This window comes from Vulpes vulpes, chromosome 13 (assembly GCF_048418805.1).
Source record: "Vulpes vulpes isolate BD-2025 chromosome 13, VulVul3, whole genome shotgun sequence".
Taxonomy (NCBI): Eukaryota; Metazoa; Chordata; class Mammalia; order Carnivora; family Canidae; genus Vulpes; species Vulpes vulpes.
Genome location: NC_132792.1, coordinates 14737866 through 14760206, shown reverse-complemented (window position 1 = coordinate 14760206; position 22341 = coordinate 14737866). Strand labels below are relative to the sequence as shown.

At 42.4% G+C, this 22341-nt stretch overlaps 1 long non-coding RNA gene and 1 pseudogene across 3 annotated transcripts in view; both read right to left on the bottom strand.

Annotated features, from left to right (window-relative positions):
• Positions 1 to 22341, bottom strand: part of LOC140595133 (uncharacterized) — a 170151-nt gene that overhangs the window by 125251 nt on the left and 22559 nt on the right. The window lies entirely within an intron of this gene.
• The window catches only part of LOC112916022 (small ribosomal subunit protein uS2B-like), a 31041-nt pseudogene continuing 12882 nt past the window's right edge, over positions 4183 to 22341 (bottom strand).

Genomic DNA, 22341 nt, shown 5'->3' with positions numbered 1-22341 from the left:
GATTAAAGTAAGATCAGCTTACTTTAAAGATTGATTGATTGATTGATTGATTGATTTGAAAGAGAGAATATGTGTGCACGCAGAGGGAGGGGCAGAGGGAGAGAGAGGATCTCAAGCAGACTCTGTGTTAAGTGTGGAGCCTGCCATGGGACTCAATCCCCCAATCCTGAGATCATGACCTGAGCCAAAATTAAAAGTCAGATGCATAACCGACTGAGCCACCCAGGCACCGCAAGACCAGCTGACTTTAAAATCAGATTATCGTAGTAATCTGGGTGGGCCCAATGTAATCACAAGGGTCCTTAAAAGTGGAAAGGGAGGCAAAGAAGAGAGGTAGAGAGGGGGCATGCGAGGGGCCTTAGGGAATTAAAAGTGAGCCTCCTCTTCTCTCCTACTTAAGTGTTCTGCCACTAGAATTCCATAATTACAGCTAATAATAGCTACCATTTATCTAGAAGTTATGAGCCAGGCACCATAGTGAGCACTACACACATATTATTTCTCTGCAAAATTTTCCATGAGAGACATGGCTTTATTTTTTTAAGATTTTATTTATTTATTCATGAGAGACCCAGAGAAAGAGGCAGTGGGAGAAGCAGGCTCCCTGCAAGGAGCCCGATGTGGGACTCGATCCCAGGACCCTGGGATCACCACCTGAGCTGACATAAGATCCTCAACCACTGAGCCACCCAGATGCCCCAGAAATGTGGCTTTATTTTACAAAAGAAGAAACTGAGGGACAGGAAGGGTAGACACCCTGTGGATCAAAGGTCAGACCCCTAGGGCAGCACCCTGCAAGGCTGCTTATTCTGAATGCACACTCACTGCCTGTGGGGGGTGCTAAGGACAGCTATGGGACCGCTGCCCCCCAAATTCTCCATGAACTCAAGAAGGCCATTCAGCTACAAGGCCTTCTGTCATTATCTGTGGTCTTCACAAATTGAAACTTGAGCATTTTTCAAAGATACTGATTCCTTCTTCACTACTCAAGGCTTGGTGAGAGGTGTTTCTTTTTGGTTCTCTCAGATGTGTTTAGGGAATGGTTAGGTGTTCTCTACATACTAATTGTACTCCAACATTTCTCTATGTCCATAACTCTAATTTCTTTCTCTAAATTATACCAGGAGACATCTGGCTTCTGAATCTCATTTCGTATGGGCCACCTTTGTGACAGAGTTTAGTCAATCACTAAACAACCAATTAAAATCTGTTGCACAAACTTGCACAAAGATTGTTGCCCACCCTTCCTTCTTTCCACCTCAGATCCTGAACTGGAGTCTTGGTGCTACAGAATCATTCTCGGTTGGAACATGAGTAGTGATTTCCTACAGTTAGGGAGAGGAGCTGAGCTCAGAAATTCAAGTCTTCTGACTTCTGAAGCTCAGTGTTTCTGAAATATTCATTGCCATCTGCCTTCAGAACTTCTAGGAGACAAGAAAAAGGAAAGGGAAGAAAAATGGGACCCATGCTCTGCTGTCAAGGGTCTCAGAACAGTTACTCAATGTCTTTGGTTTCAGTCTCTTGTAATCCGCTATTAGGAGCCTGATTTAAATGGTCCCTAAGGTCCCCTGCAGCCCATATGAGGCCTACCCTAATCCTCCTGGGTATCAAGCCCTGATACCTAATTTGTGCTTCTTCTATCTACTATTTCTTTAGAATCTTGTGATTTGCCAGGCCCAGTAGCTTAGCTAATGAGCCACCATCTATCACATTGCAGGGGGAGATGAGTATAATTGTCTAGTATATTTACAGACACTCACATAAAACCTCTTTTTATCCCTGAAGAGTCTAAGACACCCCAAAATATAGTGACTTTTCATCAGGAAGAGTAAAGAAATTTTAGTAGAGCAAAACACTCACTAAGAATCTATACAGTAGTCCTCCTTATCCATGGTTTTATTTATAGTTACCCAGTCAGCCATGGTCTGGAGGCAGAAGATGCTCCTTCTGATATGCCACCAAGAAGTCAATAGTGGCCTAACGCTATGTCACAACACCTACGTCATTCACCTCACCTCATCTCATCACACAGCCATTTTATCATCTCACATTATCACAGGAGGAAGGGTGAGTATAATAAGATATTTTGACAAAGAAAGACCACATTCACATAACTTTCATTATAGTATATTGTTATAATTGTCCCATTTTATTGTTGTTAATCTCTTACTGTGTCTAATTTATAAATTAAACTTTTAAAAAAATAAATTAAACTTTATCATAGGTATGTCTGTATAGGAAAAAAAACAGGGTATATATAGGGTTCACTTACTATTCATGGTTTCAGGCATCCCCCGGGGTTCGTGGAACGTATCCCCTGGGGTTCTTGAAACGTATCCCCTGTGGGTAAGAGTAGCTACTGTATTAACATTTTCTGGCATTTGCTGAGCACCAACAATGGGCAAGATCGGTAGACACTGTATATACGTCATCCATTTCTCACTAAGACTCTGGAGATAATTATTTCCTCCATTTTAGGGATGGGAAGACTGAGGCTTAGAGAAGTTAGGTTGATTTGCCCAAGGTGAAAACATGGGTGGGTGAGATAGGACATAGTCCATATGGTCCCAAATCTAATGTTATTTACACTGCACTATGTATCAGACACAGTGCTGGCTTCCTTCTTCATTTCCAGAGCCCTTTGTTTATACCAATTATTCAAGGTCTGACCACACTCACCCCATATTAAATCCATTTTTTCCAGATCTGCCTCACTCATTGGTCCATCAATCAAACAACTGACCTTTACCAGGACACTCACTACATCTTACTCATCTCTCTATTCCCTTGCCCAGACCTAGACCTAGCTGCCAACAGGTATACAATATATGCTCGCCAACTAGCATGCATCAATATTCCAAAAACATCCTCTGCAATGAATACCATGCTGACGAATTTTGATGAAAGGAGCCTTTTTAAAACATTATTTTAAGATAGAAAAATAGGCATTTGTCATACTATCCATTATAAACATCCTCAGCAAAGCCTCTTTTTTTTTCTGCCTCAATTTTAAAAGTTATGTTTGATCCATTGGAATGGCCTATATAGTTTGAAGCTATTACCATTGCTAGACCTGTGATCAGATTGCTCCCTGGGCATACACTCAAGCACAGGAAGGAGAAATGTGATTAGTACCCAGATTCTCCTGCCATCCACCCCCTGTCAGTGTCTGGATCCATCGTGCTAATGAGCATAATCATGACTGATTCAGTCCCTGAGTTTCATTGTACCGACTCTAGCCTCCTGCTGAATCGAATCTTGATTTCCCCAGATTCCTGGGGAGTTCTGAAAAACTGAGAAAAACAAAGAACTCAACATCAAAGTGAATCCTTGGCTATCACATATATTTCCTTGCCCAGAGACCCGTCACTTTGTCATTGGGACACCTTTCCTTGGTTAATATTAGAATAGAATTATGGGGCTCAAACAAGGCATCTTATTGATTCACCATTAGCCAAGAGGGCAGTCTGGAGTGATGTTCAGGGCTGCTTCTTGGACTTAAAACTTGAATAGTTCTCTGCCAATGTTTTTTCCTCTGACATAAGGGGAGAGTTGGATTAGAAGATGCCTGTAGACTCACGTACCAACACCTACACTCTGGCTGGCACATTATCAAATTTACATTGCTTGCCTAGTAGAAATTTTTGTAGTTAGGGTATTTTCCGTTTGAGGCATTCAGTAAATCCCAGATTCAGAGCTGAAGAGAGCTCCAAAATTCCTATAATTAAGCTCTATAGTATTACAGGCAGTAGAACTCCCAAAGCATCACCCGTTCCAGCAGTCAGCCCAGATTCCAGAACATAACCTAAATCCTTCCTCTTGTCCTCATTTTCAGCACTCCCATCCTGGTCCAAGCCACTGTCATCCTTCACCTGGACCACTGCCATTGCCTCCTAAGTGGTATTTCAGCATTGCCCCCGATGTACCAGCCAGAATGTTCTTTGAAAGAGATAAACTAGGTTGTAATCATTCCTTTGTTTAAGCCTTCTAGTAAATTCCCACTACCTTTATTTTTTTTATTTTTAAGTATTTTTTAGAAACTTTATTTTCCATCAACCTTATTTCCATTTTGTTCGCCTTTGTGGAAGAGCAGTTTAGGACTACTCAGGGGTTGTTCCTACCCACTCAGTGACCTGAGTGGTGGCAGCTGCAGACCTGAGTGTTTGACTCTTCAGTATGGAACTAATGACTAAACACAGGGGGCACCTGTACACCATCAGACCAGCATATGACTTCAGGTTGAGTAGCAGCAAACTCAAGAGCTGGAGCAGTCCATTCACCCTGAAATTCTTCCTGGGTCACAGCCTTTGGAGCAGTGGCCTGCCCTTCCTTTTCAGGATCTCTGTAGAAGTGGAAATGAGGCACGACCTCGCACAGGTGGGCACAGGAAATGGTGCCACGCACACACAGAACTTCCTGGGCCAGCATCCACCACATCAGATCCCCGAGTGAGCTCCCTTCTTGCAAGGAATGGTGATGTCCACATAGTTCAGAGGAGAGTCTGTGTTACACAGAATGACGGTAGGCAGGTTAACGTAGGGTGCCTCTGTGAGAGAGGGTGGTGGTCAGCCCTGGGATTGCTAACTAGCAGGAGTCTCGGCTCCCAGGGAGCTTCCTGGATCTGGCTAGCAGACGTTCTAAGAATGAAGCGGCCAGCAATAGGAGTGCTGCAAACTTCAGCCCAGCCCACTGGCCAGTATTCCTGGATGATATGACACTGACACCAGCTGGGTTTTCAGTGGCAACAATAGCATGAGCTGCCAACAGAAGCTTCTCCTGGGTCCCCTTCACATTCATGATGTAGACGCCTTCACTCTTCTTCTGTAGCTGTACTGTTCCATTTGGAAGTTAAGGTGGTGCCACCCAAGTGGGTTCCTACTGTCCTAAGGAATCTGAGGACAACCTCCTTTATTTGCAGGACCTCAAGAGCTCCAGAGATTGTGAAAGTTCCCCTTTAAGCTACAATGGGAATGCAGAACAACATATGGACCCCTCCCTGGATAGCACAGAAAGGAATTCCCACTGTATTTAAAATTAACTCTAATCTTCCCATGGCCAACCAAGCCCTAGAGGTCTGGCCCCTGCCTCCCTCTCTTACTTCATCTCTTTCCACTCTCTTCCTCGCTTTCTGCCCCAGATTCACAGGCCTCCGGCTGTTCCTAGAAAACAGCAAATGTGTTCCCCACCAATGGTGTTTGCCCTTGCTTTCCCCTCTGCCTGGAACACACTTATCCCTGTTCGTACAATAGCTAGCTTCTTCTCACCCTTCAGGCCCACGTGTCACCCTCCCTGTGACTGCCCTGACCATTTCACCCCAAGAAGTCCTCACCATCACCCTCCATCACAGCACAGTGGCTTATTTCCTTCACAGGTGGCATCACCACCTGAAATGATTATGTCTACTGTTTGTATCATTTACAAACATCTCTTCCCTCTAGAATGTGGGGTGTTGTTCTTTCCAATGATGGACTTTTCCCCAGAACCTAACATAGGATCTTGCACTACTAGGTGCTCAATAAATTTGGATTGAATAAATGAATGGACTGTGTACAATGTATAATAAGAAGCTGTTAAATCTATTTGTAGTGTGGAAAGTTTTCCTGGAGGAGATGAACTCTGGTCTGATTCTCAAAGCATATGGAGTCTCAGGTCAGGTGTGCAGGGCAAGAGAGGATGTGGAGCAGGGAACAAATATGTAATATATGCCACTGGGCTACATGAGCCAGGCCTGTGCAGCATGCTCTGAGAGCATGCAAAAGGAAGTGACTCAAGCAGGGCAGAGGGTTGGCAGGAGGCTTCAGCAAGGATACGATGTCTGATCTGAGCCTTGAGAACTGAAGACAGCTCACAGACAAAGATGAAGAAGAGGCATTTCAGGCAACGTAAGTGTCCTGGGACCAGACAGACAGTATGGAAGAGGATGGCGAAAAGAGGGCATGCCTACTAAGGATCTGGGATTTTTTTTTTTTTTAGAAAAACATAAAAAAATAGAACACTGTTTTCACCACACCACAGAAAGTAAACAGAAGACACGATTACTTAACAATAAGCAATGGGACTCTGGCAGAAACAACAAGGATGAGTCAGGGAAGGTTTCTATAGATCTAATTTTAAGCACACATGGTCAAATAATTATATGCATATGTCCAAAACATTTTTTTGTTATTTTTGTTTGGTCAAAGGGCTTGATGCACAATCAGATTTGAATGCTCAGATGGGCTTCTCTAACTGTGGTGAAGGACCACATATTTATTTATTTTTTTTTTAATTTTTTTTTTATTTATTTATGATAGTCATACAGAGAGAAAGAGAGAGAGGCAGAGACACAGGCAGAGGGAGAAGCAGGCTCCATGCACCGGGAGCCCAACGTGGGATTCGATCCCGGGTCTCCAGGATCGCGCCCTGGGCCAAAGGCAGGCGCCAAACCGCTGCGCCACCCAGGGATCCCAGGACCACATATTTAAATTTCCAATCTATCTAAATAAATAAATAAATAAATAAATAAATAAATAAATAAATAAATTTCTGATCTATCGTACTCAATACTTTTGTAAAATACAACAAAAATGGCATGAACACCAAATTATAATAAATGTTCCCTAATACTTACTCTGTTTCTGTATTTATTTCCTCCTGGCCTGGTAAGAAGCACCTGGTAGAACAGCTCTGACCCATGGACCACACTTTGAACTACACTGCACTAGAGTACCAACTGGCAGGGAGGCAGTGGAGACCATCTAGAAAGGTCCAAGGAGAAGATGGTCTTGGGACATCATCTGGTCCAGACCCTTGCTCTTTGGGCAGGTGGACAAACAAATCATCTGTTATTCAGAATCCTGTGTTATACTTTTGTGTTCCTTATTGATATTTGCTTTTCCATGTCACTGACAGTTGGGGTCCTCCACAAACTCATAAATATTGTTTGACTGAAGAAGGGACCCCTTTCCAAGGCTTGGAGATGGTATCCTGCTTCAATGGTCACTGCCAGTTAACTCTTCCATAGGTTGAAGGATGTTACTTTGGGGACATTTTGTCTTAGAATTCAGCATGTACCTTCTGACCTACCAAAAATAACAAAAATAATGTTTTGAATTTATATATCCAACTTTATGAATGTATGTGTTTCATTCAGATATGTTCTAGCACCCCTGATCCATCTTTGTTGTACGTGCAAGGGTCACATTATGGTTTGATCTTACTGTTTATTTTGCATGGTATGGTGAAAATAGCACAAGCTGTGGATACATGTTGGAATTCCAGTTGACATTTTACTGGTTCTATTTGGCAAATAAAGTGAAAGAAATCCTATGAGCTTCAGCATCTTCATCTGAAAAAAATGTGAGAAATAACTTTCATCTCAGAGTCGTTTTGAAGATTAAATACCATATGTGAAACACTTGGCATACAGTAGGTGCTCAGTAAATGTGGGACCCTTTACCTTATTTATTTTGTTCCCTGCAGTACTGTTAGCCATGGGCTGGAGGAAAAGATTGAGGCTCTCTTAATTGCCTTTAGTTATAACAATTGCGGAGTCTGTCCTTAGACAGTTTCTGTTCCACCCAATGGAACAAATCCTTCATCCTGAGTAATTACAAGCAAATGCATAGTTACCAGTGGATCCCAGCCCTAACTGCTCCCAACACAGTTGGTGTAATGATAGCAAGCTCTGGAACCTCATAAAGCTCATCATGCTCAGGCTGTCCCTAAGCACATTGGATTGAGCTTGCTGTAGAAGACAGCTCTGTTGGCTTTCACCCTTCCTGGAAGCTTGCATTTAATTACTCCTTGAGCTGAGTTTATAGACCAGAGCTAGATGTGTAAGATCAAAGGGAAACTGAGCCTCAGGGAAGGAACTGGAAATCACTTCAAAATGACTTCAGGCAACAGGAATGGCAATGATTCAACAATCAGGCCCTCACAGGTGGCTTCCCCAGGCTCTGGGCAGACTCTTCTTTAGATTGCCTAGAGGACAGAGGGCTCCCCAGACTAACACCGGCTGATAACATCCACACTGTGTGAAATATATGCTTCCTGTTCCTTCCTGAACAGTCTAGGCAGAAGTTATGGGAAGTAAGAACCACCATGAAAACAGTCTTTGGCTCTGAACAGTGACCAAGAGAACCTCTGAATCCCAGCATTCCCTCCCCTTCTCCACACAGTCCTGCCAAGCCCTGCCCTGCTCTGCTCTGCCCTGGCAGGTTGGAGGGTGGCCCATGCACTCCCTGGCAGCTGCTCAAGTGGCCCTGGGAATGCTGGGCCTCTCTCTGCTCAGAGCTGGCACCCTTCTGCTCTGTTCTCTTTTCCCTGATTCTCTTTCCCAATGAAATGGGCTGTCCTTGGAATAATTCTGGAGGTACTGGTGACTGTCAACAAGAAAGGGTCGGACAGATCCTGGGTCTAATCTCAGCTCCCCTTCTTGCTAAGCCCTGTAACCCCAAATCTCATCTTTCTCACCTGCAAATTGTAGGTGACAATGACACCTATGTCATGAAGTTGTGCAATGAATCGACAATGTACTAAAGTGCTTAGCACAGTGCCTGACATACAGTAGATAGTCATCAAATACCCTTATTATTGGTTGTTATTTTTATTATTAATGAGCAGCTGGCATGCCTATTCCCAGATCATCAAAGATATATTAGTTTCATAGGGCTGCTGGAACAAAATACCATAAACTGGATGGCTTAATACTACAAAAAATGTATTCTACAGACAAGAAATCTGAAATCAAGGCCTTAGCAGGGCCTCACTCCCACTGAAGGCTCCAGGGAAGACTCTCTTCCTTGCCTCTTCTAGCTTCTCATGGCTGTTGGCATTCCTTGGTGTTCCCTGGCTTCTAGCTACGTCATTCCAATCTGTCTCCACATTACCTCCTCTGTGTCCCTATCTTCTTCTCTGCCTTATTTCCTTTTGCCACTTTCTTCTAAGGGCACTTGTGAAGATATTTAGGACTTACCCAGATAATCCAAAATAATCTCCTCAACTCCAGATCCTTAACTTCATCTCATCTGTTACCACATAAGGTAATACTCACTCTTTTGCCCTACAGGTAATATTCATAAGTTCTGGGGATTAGGGCATGAGCATAGCTTACTGGAAGCTATCCTGTTAAACCCACCATAGAAGATATTCCCCAGGAACATGGGTTTGGGAAGGAGGGCTTCTGCTTGCTTCTCGTTCAAGTGTCTCAAATCCTGATAGCATTTGATTATCACCTGCAAAACCCTCTTTGCTGTCTCTCTAGGAACCCATTCATGACCATGCCAGATTCTAACATGGTTACTAGGACCCTGGAGCCATGATATATATAGTCTGAGGTGAGTTTGTGGGATGGAGGGGGTGAGACAGAATTGGCTATAGTGATTAGAGATATGTCACTGGAACAAAGGAACTCTTAAGAAAGAACATCAAATTTTGACTCACATTATACATTAACAGTGGGGATATTGTAGACAGCCAGGCCTAGGGTTATCTGCTCTTACCTTATGTCCCTGGATATGAGTTAAACCATTATTAATCTTTACTCTTGATGTTAAGTGGCTCTGATGCCCTCAAAACTGTTCAAATAAAGTATTTCTCTCAGGGCGCCTGCGTGGGTCAGTCTATTAAATGTCCAACTCTTGGTTTCAACTCAGGTCATGATCTCAGGGTCATGGAATTAAGCCCCATCCCAGGCTCTGTGCTCGGTGGGAAGTCTGCTTGTGGATTTTCTTTCTTTCTTTCTTTCTCTCTCTCTGCCCCTCCCCCTGCTCACTCCCTCTCTCCCTCAAATAGATAAATAAATCTTTTAAAAAAATATATTACTCTCAATCCCTGATCGCTGAGGAAGCACCATGTTCAAAAGACACCATGCATATTGTATTCTATGGATTTGTAGAATATAATGTCACCCAATAACTTGGATTTGAATGTACAGTGGCAGTTCTGGGGGAGATGGAGGGGAGAAATGTGAAGTTCGAGGTCTCAGGCAGAGTTTCCAAACCATGAGTTGGTGGAAGTGGAGGTAGAAAGCCTCAACTTTCCTTACCCTAGACCAGTCCCATGACCTCTGCATATTCTTGCCTCTCATGGGGCTCAGTGCTCTCACTGTAAAATGAGAGGGTATAATGGGCTAAATAAAGCTCCCCCCGCCAAGACATTCATGTCCTAATCCCCACAACCTGGGAATTTCACTTTATTTGGCAAAAGGGACCTTGTAGATGTGATTAAATAGAGGATCTTGAGATGGGTAATTATCCTGGATTCTCTAGGTGGCTCTTAATGTAATTGTAAGTGTCCTACTAAGAGAAAGGCAAGAGGGAGATCTGACTACAGAAGAGAAATCATGTGGTAACTGAAACAGAGATTGGAGAAGTATATCCACAATCCAAGGAACACCAGCCACCATTAGAAGCCAGGAGAGGCAAGAATCCTTCCTCCAGAAGGAACCAGTTGTGCCAACATCTTGATTTTAGTGCTGGAAGACCCATTTCAGACTTCTGATTTCCAGAACCATAAGAAAATAAATTTCTGTTGTTTTCAACCATTAAGTTTATGGCAATTTGTTCTAGTAGCAATAGGAAAGGAATGCAAGGAGTTAGACCATATCCCTGCAATAATGATAATTATACAAGAATGTTCAAGGGCTCAGCTTGGGCCAGGCATTCTGTAACAAGTTATATTCCTAATTTACTCCCATCTTCATCCCTGAGAGGTAAGTATTATTAATCTCAGGGAACCGAGATTTAGAGAGGTTCATTAACTTTGCTAAAATTAAACAAGTAAATGGAGAGCCGGGATCTAACCCCAGGTCCAGCTGCTTCCTAAGGATCCATGATACACTGCTTGCTTTTATATAAGCAATTTCTTGACAGTTTTTACTATATTATACATTTAAGAAAAAAAATTCATGACTTACATAAGCCATTCAATTTCTACTTCCCAGTGGAACTCTAAATATCAGTGTGTGTATGTACAAAGTGAGATCTTTTTCTCACATTTCCATTTCTTAGATTATGTTAAAATTGCCTTTAGCAATTTCATGAAATCCAGTTTCAGTAACATAAGAACTCACTCAATGGGAAACGAATTTCTAGTCCTTAGATTAGATAAAATATGTTAGGGCAGCCCGGGTGGCGCAGCGGTTTAGCGCCGCCTTCAGCCCAGGGCCTGATCCTGGAGATCCGGGATTGAGTCCCACTTCGGGCTCCCTGCATGGAGCCTGCTTCTCCCTCCGCCTGTGTCTCTGCCTCTCTCTCTCCCTTTCTGTCTCTCATGAATAAATAAATAAAATCTTTTAAAAAATACATTAATAAAAATTATCTCAAACTTGAAAATACAAATTGATCAAATAATATTGATCTTGAAAATACAGTATGTCTTTATAATGTAAAGACATTTACATGCAGCACTGTTGGACTGGCTCACCTAAGGAGGGTTTCATTCTTTTGGCTAGTGGCTCTCAAACGTTTTGGTCTCAGGATTCCTTTAACTATTAAAAGTATTAAAGTATTAACTATTAAAAAGTATTGAAGACCTTTTCCTCTGTGGGTTATACTTACTGATCTTTACCATCTTAGAGATTAAAAATTTTTAAATTCAAAACGTTTATTAGTTCATTTAAATAATAACAAACTCATCCCATATGAATACAAATCACATTTTTATGAAAAGAAAAACATATATGTTTCCCAAAACCAAATAATTTAGTGAAAAGAGTTTGTATTTTTGCAAATTCCTTTAATGTCTGGCTTAAAGAAGACCTCTGGCTTCTCATATATGCTTCTGCATTCAGTCTGGTATAATAAGCTGGTTTGGCTGGAGCCTAGGAAAATAATTCTGTCTCACTGAGATACACAATTTGAAAAGGGGAAGCAGGAGAGAGATGGAATTTAATGGCCTTTCCAGATAACTATGGATATTCTCCTCTGATACTGCACCCAACTTGGCTAGTGATAGTTTCTTAAAGATTAATGACAATATGGAACCTGAGATATCGATGAACTTTCTGAACTCTCTTCCACTAACGTCCATTGAGCTATCTCACACTTTAAATGTTTAATCCACATGTGGATTTTTTGTTATCGTGCACTGGTTCACTGAGTTGTGCCAACATTCCCAATGTTAATCTGGTCATGGTTCCAGAGAAAAGAGTTTCAAAATTCTAATTTTCACTTGAAAATGTGAATCTTGTACTGCCACCAGTTCAGTCACTGCATTTTTCTAAAGTGCCAGGTTTGCTTCATTCACTTTTGAGAAACTATTTGTCAAGTACCCAAGGCTGAATAATCATAGCTTGTCAGTCAGGTTTTTTTTTTTTTTAAGCAAAAATGTTGTTCCTTGAAAAAAGTGGCAAGTTCTGCTCCTAACTCCAATGACAGCTCCACTGCTTTTCTCCTGGATAACCAACACACTTTGGTATGCAGCAGGAGCATTTTATGTTCTCTGCACTTTCCATTTCACTGCATGGAATATTAAAAAGAGGTGTACTCAAAGTCAAGATTTAAGACATTTAATACTTTTTACTGCTTCATCAAGGACATACTTAAGTGAAACAGGTGCTTTTTTGGCAGCCAGTACATGAGGTAAAGAATGCACTGACCACCAGAGTAGTTTGCACCAAGGTGCCACATTTCCACCCACATTGCTTTTGCTTCATCAGTGCACATGCTCACACCAAAAAAATAAATAAGTAAAAATGGCAGAAAGGCAAATGACATCTTGGTGTTCTTGTGAAAAAAGGTTTGACATCATATATGCCTGAAAGGGTTTCAGATTCCCCACAGATCCATGGACCACACTTTGAGAACCTCCATCCTATGATACCTTCTAGTTCTGAGAATTCATGACTCTTCCCTAACACCAGATCTCCTAGATGACTTTTTCTAAAGCTATCCTCAAACTGGTGCCACAAAAGAGAGAAGAGTAGCCCCAATATCCCTGTCGTGCTTCAGTCCACTTAGATTCTGAATCAAGAGATGTGAAGTATGGCTGGGGGTGGGCAGGAGGGCATGTGAGCATCCATTTGAGTCCACTGGACAGCATCTTGTGTCATGCTGGGTGGTAGATAATGAAGGAAGTGACCTATGTCAGGGTTCCCACAGGGTATCTAAGGCCCTAGATGCTTCCAAGTCCTTTCTGGGCAGAGTGTTCAGGAAACAACCTCCTTTCTGCAGGGCTGTTTGTCTCTTTCCCCAATTAATTCTTCCTGACATCTAACATTAGATGTGTAAGCAATGATTTCTGGTCTAGGTCAGCCACTCCATAACTATTTATAATCCTGCAGGAAATCATTACTCTTTTCATTTCAAGATTAACTGATTAAAAAAAAACTAATTATGGCAGATCATGAAAACAAATTTCAAAGGGTGTTTTGGGGACAGAGTGACCTGGTAAATAATTATTTTCTCTTGTACCTAGCTCCCTAACCACACAAAGACTTTATCACTGTCTTCCGGATGAGCGGCTTTTAAGAACTAGCTGGGATTCAGAGAATTGGGGAAGTGGGATAGAGATGAGGTTTGCATCAAGGCACAAGGTTTTTAGGGTATTAAAAAATCTAAATGTGTCCTATGAGGACAGGCAATATGGCTGCAGAGCACTGGGGGATATTTAGAAGTCTGCAAAGAATCTCTGAAATAAATGCTAGGGTAGAGACTCTTTGGGTTTCATATCAGGTTGAAATTGATAAGGTTTCACCACAGTAAATACAATTGATCTCAGCCCTCCTCCTCTGGAGCCATCAGGGGGCATCCTCTGTGACCTTGAGGATTTTGTCAAATTGGTAAAAATGAGGTAAGATGTTCTCTCAAAGGGAACTGTATAACAAGTCACTGTGCTGGCTGAGAATTTCTATGTCTCCATGCTCCCTGACAATTAGTGTCTTTTCTGTTTAACAAACATTACTGTTTTGACATCTACCTTGTGCCTAACTCTGAGAAAGGCATTGGAAAGAATATAAAAATTATTAATATAAAATCCTTTATCTCTAATTTTTTGAAGGAAATAAGAATTATGCACAAAAATCTAAAAAAAGCAAATGAAAAGCATGGGTCTTCCACTTCCTAACTGTGTAACTGTATAGACAAGTTATATAGGCTTTCTGAACTTCAGATTTCTTGTCTGTAACATAGGGATAACCCTAGTACATCCCTTGTGGGGTTATTTTGGACATTAAATGAAAAAACATGTGTAAAGAGCCTTCTACAGAGCCTGAACTTAGCATTCCATATATCTGAGTCCATTGTAACTATCATTTTTGAGTGACTTTCCCTCCTAACAATAACTAGGGAGCATTAATCCCTTTACAAGTGATGGAATCCGAGGCTTAGGAAAATAAAATAATTCACTATTCCATGATACCCTTTGGATGAGAATCATTGCAAAAGAGCAGAGAAAGGGACAGGCATTGAAAAGATAAGGGTCATTAATAGTTGTGGTATCCTGTCTCCAAGATGGTGTTCTGGGGAACCATCATATTTGTATCCTTGTATAGCCCCCTCACTCAGTATTGCAGGCTGGCCCTGCAATAAATGTGGCATCAGTAATGCTACATGATGTCAGATGTGGCTTAAAGGAGTCTAGCAGCTTCCACTCGGCTCCTTTGGGATGCTTGCTCTTTAGATGCTCCACCTTGGAGCTCAGCAACCATGCTGCGAGGTGCCTAAACCTAAGCCGCTACCTCAGCTAAGCTCACAGCCAACAACGAGCACCAAGATGATAGTCCTGTGCATGCACCACTTTGGACTTTATCCAAAGCCAAGCCTCAAGATGATATTCGACTACAACTGCTTTTGGGAAATCCAAGTGAGAACTGTCCAGACGAGATCAGGTCCCATTTCACCTAAAATGTGGAAAGATACAAGGGAATCTTTCTCTCAACTTAAGAATAAGAAGTAACTAGATGATCTAAACATCATAACTCTTCTGAAGCATGTCAGAAAGCTAAAGTCACAAAACAACTAGGTTAACTCAAATCAAAAGGTCATCAAGTCCCTCCAAGAAGAGATGAGACCTGTGAACTGTTGCACTTGTGGCAGAGCGTAGGAGTCAGAGGAGACCTCCATAATGGCAGATGGCAGGTAGGGACCCACTTGTCATTCACTATATGCTCAAACTATTTTAAATTTTAAAGGGACTTGGACGGGGAAGCAGATGACCTGTTTTGTAGACAGATGCTGATCGCAGCTCAGTGACCTTGGGAAGTTCCCCACATTTTGGCACCTATCTGGTTGAGGCTGCTGGCTGCCTGTGGCAGACATCGCAATGATGACACTGGGCACTTCTCAAAGTGCATGGAGCAGGAAGGCCACTGAGACAGGGAGGCCAGGGCACTCAAGGATGGGCAGTGGCTTTGACACGCTCCACAGCTGGCAGACAGCAAAGGTTCTGAACACTTCCTGCCTCTCCTGTTCATTAATTAATGTGCACAGCTTTACACAAATCACGCATCTCCCCTGTGCTTTTGTGCCTCCTTTTCCAAGGTTCAGAAAACTAATACAGACACCCTTACCACACTCCTTCCCACCACTGCATGCACACACACTCATTTGCAAACACTGTGGTGAGGAAGAGCCAGGCAAAGTGACAGAACCACTTTACAAGTAAAATGACCACTGATACCAAATGACTTGACAGGTTAAATGATGCAGAGGCAATAAATTGTCTTAATGAATCTCTAAGTGACCAAAAGAAACTGGACACCAAAGCCCTGAGAGAAGTAAAAATGTTTTGTTTTGTTTTGTTTTGCAAAATATCATCTATAAAGAATCTATTATGTACCAGGAACTTTGCACATTTTTTAATGTTCTTTATCTCCAATTCATACAAAACTAAAAGTTAGATGTTACTGTGCCATTTTGCACATGGGAAAGCCAAGGTCGAGTACAGAGTAGTGATTATTCCATAGGCTGTGCAGTCAGACTACGTGGGCTTGGTTCCCAGCTCTGCTACTGACTGACCATGTGACTGTGGACGAGTCTCTGTGCCTCAGTCATTCCTTCTATGAAATGGGGATAATAATGGTACTTTTAACAAATGAGAGAGTAAGAGTAAGACATGAGGCAATGTGCCTAGCATACAGTAAGCCCTTAATGAACATGACTTGTCATTATAAGTTACTTTACCCAAACCACACAATGAGAAAGAGTCTGACTCCAAAGTTGCATTCTTTCCAAAGAAATATTTGTGGTTATGAACATTGTTTTGTGAAATATTAATAAATTTAAATAACCTAAGTTAAACAGAACTAGTATGAAATCAGACAGACCTGCCTCGAGGTCTGCCCACAATCCCCTTGAGGCAGCATAGCCAGGAATGACCAGACGTTCGCCGAATGGCTTTCTTAGGCTCCCCGCTCCCTCTCATTTTTTGTCGTCCTTGCTCATTGAGACTCCCTCTGTGATAGAATCTCATTCCATTATGTGAAATTTAGGTAACTAAGGATCTTCAAAGTATAATATATATTTTATTTTCTATGTAAATTGAAGAGTATCAAAGCAAAACAGGACTCATATAAGATTGTAAGTCTCTCTTTGGGCTCTTCGTGTAACATAGGTTATCAAAGAGATAGAAAGACATCAATGGATGAATGGATAAGTAAAATGTGGATATGTATACTATGGACTATTAAATCTTAAAAAGGAAGGAAATTCTGGCACATGTTATAACATGGATGAACCCTGAAGACATTATGCTAAGTGAAATAAACCAGTCACAAAAGGACAAATGTAGGATTCCACTTAATGAGGTAATTAGAGTAATCAAACTCATAGAGAGAGGGAGACAATAGAATGGTGGGGGCCAGGGACTGAGGGCAGGCGAGCACAGGAAGTTAGTGTTTAATGGGTATACACTCTCAGTGAGCAAGATGAAGAGTTATGGGAATGGACAGTGGTGAATGTACTTAATGCCATTTCAAGACAGTTTTTTTAGATTATTTATTTGAGAGAGAGAGAGAGAGCATGTGCACATGTGGAAGGGAAGGACAGAGGGTGAGGGAGAGGGAGAGAGAGAATCTCAAATAGGATCCCTGCTGAGATCATGACCTGAACCGAAATCAAGAGTCGGATGCTTAACTGACTGAGACACCTAGGCGCCCCCACTTCAAGATAGTTTAAATGTTAAATTTTATGTTATGTATATGCTAACACAGTGAAAATATTTTTCAAAGAAAGAGAATATGAAATTTGGAGGAGACTAAGGGCAGTATAATAATAATGGAACATAAAATATTGGTGAGTTAGTTCTGAGTCATGCTTGGAATGGATCGCGCATGAGTCAAACAGCCTTCTAGATGCTAAGAGATCAATGAAATCTAAATCCCTCAAGCTTCATTTCTTTCAATGCTAAGGGCCATAGTTATTGGGGGATGGGCTCCAGGAATTATAACACCTGTCACTGAGGGCTAGAAAAAAGCAAGATAATCAGTTGCCAACAATAGTATAGATGGAGTGATTTCTAAGGGAGTACCCATTATGGAAATCTAAGCTTGCTGAACAGAGGAGGCAGACAGGAAGGGGTCAACTGCAATCTGTTGTTCACTGAAGGTCTCTGCGTGGCTAACACTGAACTGGGCACTGCTGGAAAACAAAAATTATAAGGTAGTGTTCTCTACCGAAGGAGCTACCAACAAGTCAGAAAACATGACAGTGCTCAGTTGTGTGGACTTCCATGAGATTAGGATCTGTGGCGCTTTTATATTGTGCCAACTTGACTAGACTGGAACTATGTGTCCCAGAATTCCTTTCCCTGGATGGGTCTGAGCTAGCATTGGTCACAGGAAGAAGCTGCAATAACTGAAAGCAGCCATTATGCTCTGAAGGCCCTGGTGGACCAGCACCAAATGCTGGTGCCTCTAACGAATGTGGCTGACCTGCTGGCTCTCATTGTCGGTGAGGATGGCAGCCAGCCCGCAGCTCCTTGGGCCCCACTGGATCTCCTCATCCTCTGAGTCTGGAACAGGTGCACATGTAAGTCTGTAACAAAGAGACCAGCTTCTGGAGGTCACCCCCATCATCAAAATTAGAGGCAGCAAGAGAAAAATGTGGGTTCCAACCTGTCCTTATGAGTTCCAATTTGCCTTTATGGGATCCAATTTGTCTCTGTGCGCCCCAAATTGTCCTTGCTGTTCTCCATTTCACATCCATCTTTTCTTTCCAACTGCTGGCCTTGCTGACCTAGAGAAACTTCAAGCCCAGCACCAAAAGTAGAATTAAGTCTTACATAGATTTCTTGAGCACCTCCAAGAACTGCCTAAGATCTAATGACTCTGGTGAATCCTTTACTCCACATTAGCCATGGCTCTGATGCCCTGATAGAACCATCGCTAATAAGACCATGGGACAGGGGCGCCTGGGTGGCTTAGTCACTTCAGCGTCTGCCTTCAGCTCAGGTCATGATCCCAGTGTCCTGGGATCGAGCCCCACATTGGGCTCCCTGCTCAGCAAAATCCTGCTTCTCCCTCTGCCCTGCTCGTGCACTTTCTCTCTCTCTCTCTTTCTCTGAAATAAAAAAAAAATGAAATATTTTTTTAAAGGAAAGACCATGGGACAGTATAGTCAGACAAAAGAAGGTATATGTGAGTTCAGCCTTAAAACCTTAAATTTTTAAATCATTAACATACCAGCCACTTTCTAATGCTACTTTCCAAACATTACTCATCCATGCCTTAAGATGGACTTTGTTCCATCATAAGCCAGTGTTATTTCCAGCTCAGTACATACCAACCCCTAAAATATATTTCTGAGCCAGACCTAGGTAATCTCTTTTTCAGTCTGCCTGCTGCCCATAGCTTTATAGTGAATAAACACCAGCAAAGTCTATAAAACCCAAGAGAAAAACAGGGGAACGTTTGAAGCAGTTACATTCATAGGGTTTAGGAAAAACATCAGAATGATATTTGGGCTTTGGAGTTATAACTAACAATGAATCCTGGCTCCATACTTTTTAAACACTGGGCTTTTGCCAAGTTGCTTAACTTTTCTGAGCCTCAGTTTTCTCATCTGTAAAATAGGAGAATAACTCCTTCACTTTCAGTTTCCTATGAAGATAACATTCTAAAGTGAATAAAATATGATAGTGTTTAAGTGCTTAGTAGTATACTAAATATGTGTACGTGTATACATGTGCACATGCACACACACAAACTCACTATCAGGCCTGAGGGATTCCATTATTTGGTCATTGTGTCTTATCTCCAATAACTGGGATGCTTATCTATAATGAATAAATGGATGATGGGTGGATGGGTGGGTTGATGGATGGTGATTTTTGCTTTGCTGAAGATCTCCGAGGAGAAGGGCCAATAGGAAAGGAATGGACCTGAACATCATGACTTTGAAACAGATGTTAAGTCAAGGACATACCTACAGAGAAATCGCTCAAAATTGCTGCAGCATCAGACTCTGCCAGGTTTTTGTCCTTGCTTCCCCAGGGTTTGTTCTTCAAGCACCACACTGCTCCATGTTTCTCTCACAGTTTTTTAGAGTCTTCAAATCCCTTTCATGAACATAATGTCATTAGAAGTTTGCAATAGCCCACTAAGGCAGAAAACATGAATATTAGTATCCCCATCTTACCACCAAGGAAAAGAGTTTTAGAGAGGCTGAGCCGCCCGTTCTAATATCTAACCCTGGGCTGCTTCCATCATGATCCACGGCTGGACCAAGGTCGCTAAGCAGGGCTACGAAGAAGAACCACAGTTGCCATGAGAAAAGCTGCTTTTCCATTGCAGCAAAATTATGGGGAGTGCATCTTGGTCTCGTGTAACAAATGTGATGTCTCTGCAGAGGAGCCAGGGCTCTAATTCTGGGCCTGCTTTTACTAGTTGTCATTTGACATGGTGAAGGGAAAAAACTTGGACCTCACCATCAAGTAGATCGGAGCTTGAATCCTAGCTCTGCCGCTGTCTGTAAAACCTGGGGCAAGTTACTCTCTGTGAGTCACAATTTTTCAATCTACAAAACTGAGATAATATCCAGTCTTGAGGCTTAATTGAGATAACCTAGCAAAGTAACTAGAATCTAGCCAAGGTTCAATCAATGATAATCCTCTATTATCCCTTCTCTATCCATGTCCACCTCAGTGGAATAGAGAAAAACAGCAGAACAGTTAAGAGCATGAACTATGGAGCCAATCTGTCTGACTCTCAATTCTAGCCCTGCCATCTATTGACTATGTGACCTTGGGAAAATTACTAAACTTCTCTGTGCTTCATTTTGCTCTTTTGCAAAATGAAGACAGTAATAGTACCTACTTCATAAGGTTCTTATGAAGATTTTTTTAAATTTTTTATTTATTTATGATAGTCACACACACAGAGAGAGAGGCAGAGACACAGGCAGAGGGAGAAGCAGGCTCCATGCACCGGGAGCCCGACGTGGGATTCGATCCCGGGTCTCCAGGATCGCACCCTGGGTCAAAGGCATGCGCCAAACCGCTGTGCCACCCAGGGATCCCGGTTCTTATGAAGATTAAACTAGTTAATATATGTAAAGCACTTAGAATACTGAATAGCATACAGTAGGTGCTTACATATGTTTTCTTCTTTAAATAAAAAAAAAAAAAACAACTCATCACCAGGCACTTTGCTAAGCCCTGGAGATATGATGGTGGACAACACAACCAGGCCCACAGCCTTTGTTGAGCTACCATTCGGAGGGAAGGGTGGTGGAAAACTTAGGGGGAAAAATCAATAAGATAATTACAGGTTATAATAAGTCCTTGAAGGAAAGATAGCTGTGTACTGTGATCGAGGACAATGGCAGGAAGGTGGTGCCCAGACAGAGGGGAGTCAGGGAAGGCTTCTCCAAGAAGGTGGTGGGTAAGCTGAGACCAAAGGACTGTGAAGGTTCTGCTCATAGAGTTTAAATCAATCCAATCTAGGGGTTTGGGAGCACTTGGCATGAGCATAAATATTCTAATGGATCTACCTCACAGGATTGTTCTAAGGAATAAATATAATGAGGTCTGAGAAACACCTGGCACACGGCCTGGTCCATAGTAAATGCTGCACATTGTTACCATCTCCCTGGAAAGTGCATCACTTCAGAGGAGCACCCATGGATTCTGCGTAGGCAAATGGAGTGCTCTTCTGGCTTTGTCTCTGCCTCCTAGAGCAGCATCCATTCAGGAATCAATTCAAAAATTCCCTCAAATCAACACACCATTACTAAGTGAATTATTTATGAGCCAAATTAAAGGTACAGATATGATAAAACATACAAATCCAACCCTAAGCTTCTCTCCAGGGACTTAACAGACTGAAGGAGGAAGTAGATACCTACAAACCCCTAAAGGGGGCGCCTGGGACTAGAGAGGGTAACACCCTTTCTGCTGCAGAGCAAAGGATGGAGTATCTCCCACAGATCCTCACCAGAGAAGAAATGGAGCATAGGGTCAGGAAAGCCTGGCTACCTGGGAGGGGATCTCTAGCCATCAAGTGAGCTTTCAAAAAAAAATAATAATAATTAATTAATTTTTTTTTTTTAAGTGAGCTTTCATTTTGCCAGCATGCTGGATTAATGAATATAATACCAGCCTGGCTCATGACACAAGGCCCTGGGGCAGGCCCCCCCAGGGCAGGGATATGAGCTGAAAGGAAGAGGGGTCCAGATGCTCCAGATGGGTAATGGCCATGCCACAGGCTCTGGGGCAACGGTGTAGAAGGAGGGGTATCAAAACTGCCACCACTCTTGCCCTGCCTGGGAGGCAGCCTCAACCTCGAGGCACCAAATGCATTCCAGCCTCCAACCCTCCACTGCTTTCCATCCCTGCCTGGAATTCCCAGTTTGTTCCCTACTTCATATTATCTGTGCTGCTCCAGAGTTTGGTTCTGCTTCCCTGAATGTTACAGCCCACAGCCAGCACCACTACCCACTCCACAATCCATTACGACCTGTGCCTGCAGGACTCAGATCATTCTTCAATCAGACCATAAGCCCTTGTTGCACACAGAACTCGGTGCTAGGTGCTGGAGGTAGATCTCCTACGGTGTACTATACAGGTGCCAGGGGATACAGGTGGACACTGTCCTTCCACACGGTGTAGGTTTGAGTCAGCACCGAAAGAGATGCCAATAAAGGGAACAGGACCATGGCAAAAGAAAAGATTTCATACTTGCCATGTCTCCTATCTTCTCACACTACAGGGCAACGTTCTTCATTCATTCACTTGTTCATTGAAGAATTACGTACCAAGGGCGCTATTCCAGGTGATTAAAATACTTTTGTGAACAAAACAGACAAAAAAAAATCCATCAGTAAGGGGATATTTTCACGAAGGCAGGAAAGAGGTAAGGAAATGACCCTGTGGATTAATACAGTTTGTAGTATGTGCTTGCAAGAGCAATTTAGCACAAAGGCC